Below are 12,421 nucleotides of genomic sequence, written 5' to 3' on the forward strand. Positions count from 1 at the left end.
TGCCGTGCCCTAAACTGGGTGTCCCTCTGATCACAAGTGTCCCATGGCCAAGGGCTCATGCCCGACCTGCCTGAGCTCAGCGCTGGGGACACCCCGCATGGCCAAGGGCTGCCGCCCCGGGCAGGCACTGCCCAGCAAACACCAGCCCTTTGTGTGGCCAGGCTGGGCGCTGGGCAGCTCTGCCAGTGGGGCTGGGGACCGGGGAGAAGGGAGCAGGGGGTGGGGAGAGAGGTGAGGAAGATACCCCTGGGGGGACCCAAGAGTGAGGAGGAAGAAACCCCACCATGGACATGGCCATCACACTCCTGCCAGAGAAGACCTCAGTATGGTGACAACTGGACGTTCTACTGGAGGTGACCAGCAGAACCACCATCCCACCAGGGGCTGGAGGGATGGTGGCAGAGGAACATCATATCAGAGGAAAGAGGAGGTAATTGGACATTTTCTAGTATAATCATTTTAAGGGTATTATTGAGACTTCTGTACCACTTTGGACTGTGTTAGTGTCATTGTAACTGGACTAATATCTGTTTGTTGCTTTCTGATTAGAGTTTGATTTGACTCTAGTTAGAGTAAATCCAGGTTCTTGGCTCCAGAAGTGTCCCTTTATCCTGTAATGAGATATGGAGTGTAGCACTCCCTCACTATTCTGGACCACTCTGTCTTGGTCTTTCCAAGGTTTGCTGTCTTTACCCTACAGGCGGTTAGCCCTAAGCAATGTGATCCAAACCAGCTGGTGCCACATGTCTAGGGGCAGGAATTGGTGTTTGGTTGTCTTTTATTTATAAGCACAGATTTAGAATGTCTCTGGATAAGTTCATAGGTGCAATGGCACCTCCAAGAAGTAAGGATTGTGTGGAGAGCCAGGGAAATCTGTACGTCTCGCTAGTTGAGCCATTCAGAGAAAAAGATGACTTTTCACATCTTTTAAATTCTAGGTAAATTTATTGTTTGGGGTTTTTTTGTTTGTTGTTTTTCCCTGTTCATTTTTTGCTAGCTGTATTGTCTAATTTAGATTTCATAAATAAATATTTTTATTCATCTTCTGGAGGTTAGGGTAATTTTAAGATAACATCCCAGCACTCCCTCCTTATTGTGATCCTAAAATTGGGTACAAACTATAAAGGGCCCGAAGCCTTAGCACAGGCTATAAAATACTTCAAGGGATAATAGGATATGCATCCACTTTCTCTGCATGAATGAGCTGGTACCACGGAGGTCAGAAGAAGGAGAAATGTCTTCTAATAACCAGCAATAAGCAGGAAAGCTCTCTGTCGTGTTGCAAGGTAGACGGCAGCATGCCTAAAATGTTAGGGTGCTGAGAAAAGGCTTGACAGGGAGGTGTGAAAGCACATTTACTCTTCAAGCAGAAAAGGGCGGTAGAAATGGGGCTGTGGGCTGGACTGGACAATGAATTCAATGGCACAGCAAGAGAGAAGCTGACTCATAAAGTTAATTGATAGCCGGTTGGTTTGTCACTTACATTTTTCAGCCAGACCCCCTCGTGGAAAAAGAAGGATTCTTTCTCTCATAGACATTAAATGATTGTGAGATTAGTGGCCTAGGAATTATGAAGTCCTCCCTTTGACTCCCTCTGGCTCTAAGCATTAATCAGATAATTGTCTGGGATGTGAGACATTTCTACCTGCTTCTTCCTCCCAAGCCTGAGTACTAAATCTTACCTCTGCGTTGGGCTGACTTCACCCAGGCTGTGTTTTGCTGCCATAGATTTTCTGCCTCCTTTATCGTGCATATTTACATGGAAGCAGAAGATGGAACAGAGAGAAGAGGAATGGTTTTAGGAACACAAGACCAGGTGAGATTCCTCGGTCCACTCCTATTATAAAAATTATGCCATATAATCTCTTGAACAAAGGTATCAAGCTCCATCTAAGTAGTTTGGTTTCTTGTCCTATCTCCTCCTTTGAAAGCGTACTCCAGACCTGATTCTGAAGGCTTGACTCTTTTTCCTCATTTTCAGCCTACATGTTTTCACAGGCTCTCTGATCTCTCTCATTAGGTGTTCATGGTCTCTGCAGTCCTGCCCTTCCTGTCAGCTAGTTGAAGAGGTTTTGACACCTTTCCCTAGTTTTCTATGCAGTCCAGTGAAATTTTTCTGAGTGACAATTTGCTTCAGGAAATGGAATGTGGTGAGTCTCCTCTCCTAAAATAAGCTTTGCTGCTCCTCAGTCATCTGATCAGCCCTTCTTTGTGCTTGTTCCAGCATAAGTTAATTTATAGAACATGGGTGTCCCAAATTGCACATTGCGTTTGCCTCCCTTCCAACATGAGACAAGGTTGCGCTGACCTGCAAAGAAACTCAATTTCACATCAGTTACAGAGGAAGAGGCAGTTATCAGGGTGTATATGGGAGTGGAAAACAGATGGAAGAGGTTGGATATTATTCCCAAGATCATGCATAAGAAGACAGGATCCATCACTTCTGATACCATAATGAGGCATTGCTACCACAACTTTAGCTCACAGAAGTTCCTTTTATGCATTTTTTAATCAGCATCGAAGCAACTGGCAATGATGACATGTAACATAGCTTAGAGTTAACAACCCCTTGAGATGAGCGAAGACAGCTGCGCCTCAGAGATGTGTATTCATGTCCTCTGCAGATGCTGCTGTCTCTGTTTTCATCTGCTTCACAATTGCAGGGCTTCTCTACAACCCCAGTACTTGCCTGAAATTTCTCTGGCTAGAGGTGGGCATCTATGGGGTTGGAGATCTCTCTTTGGGCTGATCACCCTCAGATGCCTTTACAGCTGGTGGGGTGAAGGGGGCTTCTTGATTTATGACCCAAAAGTGCTTGCTGTAGACTCTAGTGAGTGCCAAGGATAAAATGGAGTAACATACCCTGGACCTGGTGAAAGGCAGGTTGGATGAGCCCTGTTGTTATTTTCCAGTTTGAATGAGAGCTAAGGGTGAAATGAAAGGTAGCAACATCCACCAAAAAAAAAAAAAGGACTGTCTTCCAGAGTCTCAGGAAACAGGACCTGCTGGAGCCCTTATGCTTCACAGCTGCCTTTCTCCATATCTGTGTTTTATCCGTAGATCCCTGAAATACTTTATATGCACGTGACATTTCTCACATCTCTCAGGCTTGCATGCCCAGTACGGTGTGGGGAGTAATTTTTCTCATCATTGCTGCTAAGATTTCAGCTCTGACAGTGGGATACACCTTGCTGGATATAATACGAGAAGTGGGAAGAATTCTGAGTGACTTTTTGTCCTCTGAGCAGGGTTTGCAGCTCTGTAATGCTACATAAATAAGTTCATCACTGATTTGTAAACAGAGTGCATTTGAGGAGGAGAAGCTGTAGGATTTTCCATTGAAGGCTCTTGACAGCTATGTCTGAATGCAGCTGGCAGACAAAGGCAAAATGAGATCCAATGGTAGGAAGCAGAAGGTGGAAGGATTTAAAATTAAAATAAGCAACAAACTTGTAATGTTTTTTGGTTTTTTTTTTGTTTGTGGTGTTTTTTTTTTTTTTTTTGTGGGATGGATCAGCAGCAAAATGAAACATCTTGGGAGGGGGGGTAGCTTCTGCCCTTAAGATCTTTATAGATAGAGTGATCCAAAAACATTACCCTGCCTCACGTACTAGCTCCTAGGCTAAGAGTGGGTGGTCACATTTCTCTGGAGATCAGACAGAATCAGAATGATCCTTGTGTTCTTAATGCCAATACATCCAGCTTTGGAGGGGAGAATTAGCATCCGTGTTTATAAACAGCGAAAGCAAGACAGAGGAGCAGTAAGGGGCATACTGAGAACGTACTCATCCTGCAGTTCTGGTCACTGGCCCTTTTTAGGGAATGGCTTCTCTCACCACTTGCGTGGTGTACGGTGGTGATAGTCTCCCAGTGGGAGCAGGTTTAGTCCTGCTGCAGGTGTTCAGCTGTGCTCCAATATCAGTAGAGGCAATGCGAGGGAAGCTCCTTGCTTGCCTGTTAGTGCAGGACTGATGATGACCTCACTGTTCTGTTGCAAAATATAATTACATTTGGAGGTAGAGCACAGGTCCCTCACTCCTGTCCTTCTGTACGTGTCACATTGCATGAAGCATGCTTCACTGACCCATTTTGTCCACCAGCCACAGGTCTTGTTGTTCTGATATGACCTTCCTCCTGCCCCTCCACTGGGAAGCTCCAGGTCGGGATGCTCAGAAAGGAGGATGTTTCTCCCAACCCTCTGATCCACCCATGTGAACTCTGGCACAGAGTCGATGTGTGATTCAAACACATCATATCTCATAAAGAAACTGTCCAGAAAATATGCAGAACTTTCCAGAGGGGGGGGGGGGGGAAAAAGGAAGAAAAAAAAAAATCCAGCTGACACAGCCCTGGGAATCTGTGACTGTTGTCATTACTTGCCTGGTAAGGAGTCAGGACCATGCGGGGATCTGTCACTGCCAGAAGGCTCTTGAACATCTGTTGCAACTGCAGCAGCATCAGAATGAGGAGGAAAAGATTAATCATGCTCTGGCCGTTACTGGCTAATGCATCTTCCCTGCTGCCTGCAGTCAGCGACAGGGGTGTCCTGAACCATGTTTTGCAGTGGGCTCAGCAGGGACACCCAGACAGCTGGGAGGCTCTGGCCTCAAATGGCTTCATTTAAAAGTTGCTCTTCGGTTAGAGATTGATTTTAAATGCTGTTAACGTCTCCCTTTTTTTTTCTCCCTCAATCCCAACTTCAAGAGGGTGGACTGAGCCTGGAAATGGATGCAAACAGAGTTTGGAGCTGGGCTGAAGGCTGGGGACAAACTTTTTGGCAGACCCTGTTGTGATAGGACAAAGGGTAATGGCTTTAAACGAAAGAGAGTAAATTTAGACTGCATAGAAGGAAGAAATTTTTTACACTGGGGGTGGTGAGTCACTGGCCCAGGTTGCCCAGAGAGGTGGTGCATGCCCCAGCCCTGGAAAAATTACAGGTCAGGTTGAATGGGGGTCTAAGCAAACTGATCTAGTTGAAGATGTCTCTGCTCATTGCAGGAGAGGTTGGACTAGGTGGACCTTTAAAGGTCCCTTCCAACCCAAACTATGCGATGATTCCATGATTCATCTGAACAAAGCAATCATCGCAGCCTGTGGGGCTCCTGTGACTTGGAAAGAGGAAAGCGGGATGCAGGTGTGAATCTTACACATATAAAAGTTATGTTTAGAAAAAAGTGAAAATAGAAAGCAGTTGCAACAACTGCAAACTCTCCCATCGCTGGATCAGCCAACAAGTGTTTGCTCAGGGGGAAACATTTCTAACGTGCTTTCTCCATGTGCCTTCAGGGGCTATCGTGTGGCGGGGAGAGGCTGCCTCAATCTTCAGTGATGCAAAGGGCTTCTGCTCACAGCAAATTCAGCTGCTATGTGTCCGCCCCAACACCAGTAAAGAAAAATGGAGGGGAACGAACTAGGTCCAACTGGCAGGGTGCACGTAGGTAAACACCGTCACTATGCTGTATGGCCAAGAGCTTTATTGAGTTGTCTTCTTAGAAAGATTTGCTGCCTATGGCTGAACTTTCTTTATGGTTCACAGGTCTCTCCCGATCCCCCTTTTTTTTAAGCTGGTGCATTACAGGCTTTTAGCGTCACCTGAAGGTACTGGGAAGTATTCCGTGTCTTGTGGTAAGTGAAATGGATGGTTGTTTTATGGGCCCTTCTACTGAATGACGGCTGACACTGTCAATGATGGCTCCATGGAGCAGAAGACCTTCTACAGACACAGTCCCATTCAGATAATTTTTATACTGAGTCACAGCGATAGGGTTTCTGTAGAGATGTGCTGCCTGGAGGGCCAAGGTAACCTCCATGGTTTCATCTCACACATGTGAGATGCACTCAGTTGTTAGCAACCCTTAGAGCCTCCTTCTTTCTGAGCTCTCTGAAGAGGATGCATGTGCAAGGGATCAATCCTGACCCCACATTACGACTAACCAATCTGTCCGTGCAAGTGAGGAGCAGCAAATACATCTGTGAACATGTCAGGGTAAGTGCCAGTAATGACGATTAGATAAGCTCCCAGGTGCTGAGATGATGGAGGGCAGAGTCGTCGAGCTGAGTGCAGGAATACATTGTGAAGGCAGTACATTTTGATATCATGACGTTTCACAGTTCCCTCACATTTTTGTTACATCACAGATTCATGGTGAAAATGGGTTTTTATTCAGTTTTGACAAGATCATTTCTCCCTCTGCAAGACAGGCCATTTAAGAAATAAAAGCTGTATAACAGTATTTATCTGAAGGCTGTGGAAGAAGGAAATAAAATAGGGAAGAAAAGAAACTCTTTCTGTCTGGCATTCTGCAAAGACAAAGCTACAGACAGCAAAGACCAGATTCAGCCAGCCAGCCTCTACTTAGTCCTGTTGGTGTTTTCTGCTGCCTTCAGAGGCTTTCTGAGGAGAATAGGCATTCAGCACCAGTGAGAAATATTATGGAGTGTTCAATGCAAGTTAGACCAGTGAAGTCTGAGCTCAGGGAGAAGAGATATTTCCAGATCTAGAGTAAGATCTAGGTGGTTTTATTCCAGACCTATATGCCGTGCTTACTCTGTCTCCTTTGATGAACCAGACCAAAGAGTCTGTCCAGCTGCTTGGCCATCGCACCGCTGGAAGGAACATGGTCATCCACTGAAAAGCCCTGGGCTCTGGATAACAGCATGACCCCAAATCACAGCTCTCATGGGGCACACAGGAGGGATTTCAAAGTCATTGAATCTTGGTTGTGAAACAACTGAAGAGCTGTTGGCAGTTTTGCGACCAAGCTCCACCATTAAAAATCTCCCTGCTCCCCTGAACGACCTCCCTCCTTCCTTCACAGAGGCAGAGCGAACCGCAATTACCATCTGTGCCCACTCTCTAAAGCAGCTCAGAGCGAAAGCGAGCAGCGTCTCAGGCCATTAGCCCTGGCACGGTGCCACGAAGCCCTTCCACAGTGTGTCTGCCACCGTGATGGATGATGGCAGGTTTCAGAGCTCGGCTTGTTCCCAGCCAGTGACTTATGGTAACTTTCTCTGAGGATTGAGGGTAGAGGACGAATAAATAGTGCATGAAGAATCCATGGGGGAAGGAGACAACTCCAGGAGGAAAATCCACCACTGCATGGATGTGTAACATCCGTCCCTGACCTGGGGAAGTGCTGCAGCCAGGTGGATACTGATTGCTGTTGCACTGAGGTGATACTGAGGCATCACGGAATCACAGAATGGCAGGGGTTGGAAGGGACCTCTGGAGATCATCCAGTCCAACCCCCTGCCAGAGCAGGGTCACCCAGAGCAGGTGGCACAGGAACGCGTCCAGGCGGGTTTGGAATGTCTCCAGAGACGGAGACTCCACCACCTCTCTGGGCAGCCTGTTCCAGGGCTCTGCCACCCTCAAAGGAAAGAAGTTCCTTCTCAATATCGCTTACTGATGTTATATCAGGGAATGATGGGTCTGATCCTACCTCAGCCTCCCAGAGGGGAGAGTCAGGCAAGGGAATATCACAGACTGATAAAAGCCAATTGCTGCAAGTTGCCAGTATCTTGCTAAACCAGAATCCCAAATAAATGCAGCTGCATTTGCAGTGCTGAAGGTATTTGCCCCAGGGAGCGGTGGCCATGGTGCAGAAAGGTCATGTCCACATTGTTTGGGGAAGCCCTTTCCAGGCCATCACTTGACCAGGCACCTGGCTATGGCACTCTGTGGCCTTAAGATAGTATTATTATTTCTACTGTGCTTTCTCTAGCCCAAAGTTCCTGACATACCATGTGCAAGTGTACGTGAGCCTTTTGTGGGATCAAGAGCTGTGGGGATAGTTTAGGACTGTGTGATGGAGGGAAACAAACCTGGGGAAGTTCTGGGTATAGAGCTCTCCCAAGTGAACAGCCCTCGGATTCTTCATTTATGAAGAAACTGGGACTGGTCTCACACGTTGTGGACAGTTTGGGGACCTGGAAATTTTCTTAGCAAACACAGAAACACAAAAGTCTGAAATTTCCTGATGCTGAGCTAACTTGTAGGAGGTGTCCCTGGCCAGGGCAGGGGGGATGGAACTAGATGATCTTTAAGGCCCCTTCCAACCCAAATCATTCTGTGATTCTGTGTAACTTGTTTAAAGCTGGCCAAGAAAACCCCATGCTTCTTCAACTGGTTATTAAATAGAGAATGACAAAGTCCTCATGGTGAGATGCGCTTGCATCATTTCTGAATCATTTTTCCTTCTCTTTCCGATGAGGCACATCGTACAAGCAACTGCAGTGCAACAGCAATCTTGTTACGCCTCCGTTTCAGTGATCCTGATTGTTATTAATGATAATAACAGCACTTACAGGTCCTAATCAGGACCAGCACTAGATGCTGTACACAGGATGGTTCCTGACTGAAACACCATAAAGCAGTATACACACCTCTTATACCTCCCTGTTCTTTTGTGAAACCATAGGAAGGTGTGATTAATCTGACATCAGCAAGAAAGCCACTTCTTGTTACTTTCCCAAATTTTTCCTCTTCCAAACAATGTGAGATTTGCCCTTAATTTCTTTATGCCGTGCATTTCTCTACAGGCCAAAAAGCTGTTACTCCCTTGAAATACTACTAAAGCTACTCTGACACCAGAAATTTTGGTTTTGTCAACTTTTATAAATTGCTACGCACTATTTCAGCACCCACTTGATTTGTGTAATTCTATCAACTTTATTCTAGTTTAAGCCCCGTGAGTTATAAACCCAAATGCCTGTGATGTGCCGTAAATTTGAAAGCACATGAAACATTTGTGCCCAATTTAAGAGCATGATAAAAAGATCAAAAACAGTTTGCTGCACTAGAAAACTCATGAAAGCTGCACAAAATGCACTCAGCGAAGAAAACTGTAAACGGAGAAATTGCATATACATTATAATTCCGCACAGATATGGGGAGACATGTTTCAGAGGTAAAGAAGGTGCCTTGCGAAATTGCCAGAGACCGTGTGAGTTTATCAAATTGTGAAATTTGGCTGTCAGAGTCCTCTTGGCTACTGAAAATAATGTATAATTCAGCATCTCCAAGCATCACATGTTGCAGGGAATGAGGTCCGTAGGCCGCTTGCAGTGAAAAACAGTCAAGTTAATGGCCATGAATCCAGTGGAGCCCTTTGCAGCTCCCCTGATGAGAGATGACTAGGAAACCTAATGAAGCTGTGTGAAAGATGTTCCCAGGTGGCCAGCAAAAGGAAAACACTCTGGATCCACTGCTAGAAGTGCACTGAACGTTAAGTGCCTTCCAGTGAGTTCGATTCTGATACCGATATTCAAAAGACCCAACTTGCAGCACCCAAGAAACTATAATCTGCCCATCAGGTGAAAAACATGTGTCACCCCATCACCTGAGCTGTGATTTCACCTTCCTCCCACCCAACCTTGTCTCGCTCTGCGAGATTGGAAGACTCAAAGCCCACAAGCTCTGCCTCTGTAAGCTGATGTTCCCAAGAGCTAATGAACATGTTTCAAGCAATCAGTCATTATGAGCCTGTTTGCTTCCGCTTGTGCTACAGCTGAGTCCGGGGTCCTTGGGGAAACTGTCTCGCTTGATTGCCACAGAATGCGCGGATGTTATGTGACCTTGCTAATATTGTGGATCTACCTAAAAAGTGTATAATCATTCTGCAGGCAAACTTCCTAGGCAATTTCTTAGCAGACGCTGAAACATTTCTGTGTCGGTCCAAATTGCTTCCTCTCCTTTTCCCTTCTGGGAAATAAACAGGCTTTTCTGTTTGTGAGGGGAAAGCAGTCTTTCCTTCTTGAGGCTGAACTGGGAAGCCAAACATACCCTCTTCAGTATTGCCGCTGTCATCTTTGTTGTCCCCACAGGGTTTCTCTCAGCCGCCACCAATCCCTGGCAATTTTTCTGGACTGTGAGCACTGAGCTAGGACAGATCCCTTAGTACAAGTGCATGCAGTGTTTCCAATATACAAAACACTGCAGTGCGAAAAGGAAGAGCCCTGCTGCAGCGCACATTCCCTGGGCAGACAGCAAAGCTGTGTGGGAAGCTGGAGGGAGGACCTGGCAAAATTTGAAGCAGAACTTTTTACCACAAAATGTTATGTCCTAGAGCCTTCTGGGTCCCATATATTTTGGTTTTTTGTTCTGCTTCCAAAAGGTGCTGTTCATCTCTTGTTTGTCTCTCAGTGTATATAGTGCTGAGCATTGTGAACTGTATTTGCCTTCTCCTGTTTTTTTGTTGTTTCTCACTGTAAAGCTGTTCATGGCAGAGGATGAGAGCAGGAGGTATAATTCTTGGATTTCACTTGCTAAACCATTTCTAACACCCTGGGTTATCTGCCTGGCCTCCAGGCATGGTTGCAGACAGTGTGCAATCTGTGTTCTGCTTCGTGTGTATCCCATGTTACCTTCACCAGTCTTGTGTGGGGTTGTTGGCATTTTTACCGCTGCTGAATGTAGCTGATGGATCAGCCTTGATGATGAATTGAACATAGAATCATAGAATAACAGAATAGTTTGGGTTGGAAAGGACCTTAAAGACCATCTAGTTCCAAACCCCCTGTCATGGGCAGGGACATTTCCCACCAGACCAGGTTGCTCAAAGCCCCGTCCAGTCTGGCCTTGAACATCATCACTTCTTGCGTTTGGGAGGAGGTGATCGGGGGATCAAAGCAGCCTGAGATGGCCTTGCTCATTTTTTGCAAGGAATTTGGTAATAGTGACCGTTCTTTATGATTTAGCTGCAGATGGAGGTTGTGTAATAAGGTGTGCAGGTTCCTCTGAACCCAAGAAAGGATAAAAAAAGCAGAGGAGCAATGGGACACGCAACAGGAAGAAACAATTTCCCTTTACTCTCTTGTTGTCCGTGTGTCCAAAACTGATGTGGCTCAGGTACATCTGGGAGCAAAGAGAAAGCAAGTCATCTGCCCTACCTGACTGCAAGGTGCTAGGTACAGCTAGGACCAACCCAGCCAAGGGAGAACTTTTTTCTTTGGACAGCTGGAGGGATATTTTTAATTCTCTTCTAGCACCTGATGCTTAGGGGCCAGGGTAGAGAGAAGGGATCAGTTTACAAGACAGGGAAGAGGAGAAAAGTGGCATCTCCCAGCATGCTGTGTGCTTGAAAGGTTCAGTGCAAGGAAGAGTAAGCCCTGGAACACTACCCGAGCATAAACTATTCCCACTTCTCCGTTCTTCTCTCTTTTTCTAATTTTCTTCCCTTTGATCTTGATTTGCTGCTTCTGAGACTTGCATAATTTCACCCTTGGGCAAGTGAAACAGATGCAAACCTTCTCTTTCCTTCCTTAAGACACAACCCGCAGGCAGATTTCTGAATTTGGGTGCCTGTGGACTAGATCTGCCCTCCATCATCAGGTCACCGCTGTTCTGGGTTTTTCTAAGGTGGATTGGGGAAATAGCCTCCAATGAAGTTGGCGTCAGAGGACTGGCCATGACAAGTATAGTGTGTCCATCTCATAACTGGTGTGGCCCTAAATGCCTCCTGCAAGATAGGCATCTTCTTTACTCCAGGGGCCACTGCACACGGTGTCTGTATGATGGTGATGGCGGGCAAGTTTGGACTCCATGGTCAAATCAGTGTAGACATAGTACATGAGGTTTAAGGTCCTATCTCAGCTCCTTTCTCAGATACCCAAAAATATGTGCTGATGTCTTAGAGCAAAGTAATCCATCAAGGTTACTTGGGCTTGAAATGAATTGAGTTTGAAAGGTGTTTCCATGCATTGCTGAGCTCATGGCAGTAATGAAAGGAGCTGAGCTGAGGTATTTTGGTTCTGCAAGGCTCATACTGAAGATGACCCACAGCGATTTCCATAAGACATTTCTGGAGAGATCACTAGGAAACATTAATACAGATGGATAAAGGCAGACAACAGGATTTTTTTCCCAGGATCATGCTATGACTGGAAAAGCAAATATTGCTCCGCTGACACTCATTGGCCTCCCAGTTTTAGAAAGAGTTTTCAGATTTTTCACCTCCTTTCATGTCACTGAGAAAGGGCAGAATGGGACTTTTTTCTCAGCAAGAGGGAGTCGCCAGCAGGAGCAGGGAACAATGATGATTGAGCTGAGGTGTCTTTGCAGTGCCTGAAGGGTTAATGTGGGGCTTAACCAACCCATGGATCTCAATAACCTACTCAGCAGGCCTGTGGGTAACTCCAAAATCTTCCTTGTCTTCAATCTTTTCCTGCTGACAGCATCCCTCCAGATTGGTACATTCTCTCTGTGTGCTAGAAGACAGTCATTTCCTTTCCTTTGATGCCACTATTTTTAGTTACACTTTGTCCTCACTCTTCTGAGATGAAGACGTAGAGGGATTCCCACCCCGTCACCAGGAAATACCTGCTGTTCTTAAAGAACCCAGAATCTAACCCTGAGAAAGGTCTCAGGAAAGAGTTCATCCTTCAAAAACTGCTGCTGGTCCCATGCAGACTTGAATTCTGT

The sequence above is a fragment of the Chroicocephalus ridibundus genome, chromosome 1 (genome assembly GCF_963924245.1).
Source record: "Chroicocephalus ridibundus chromosome 1, bChrRid1.1, whole genome shotgun sequence".
Lineage (NCBI taxonomy): Eukaryota > Metazoa > Chordata > Aves > Charadriiformes > Laridae > Chroicocephalus > Chroicocephalus ridibundus.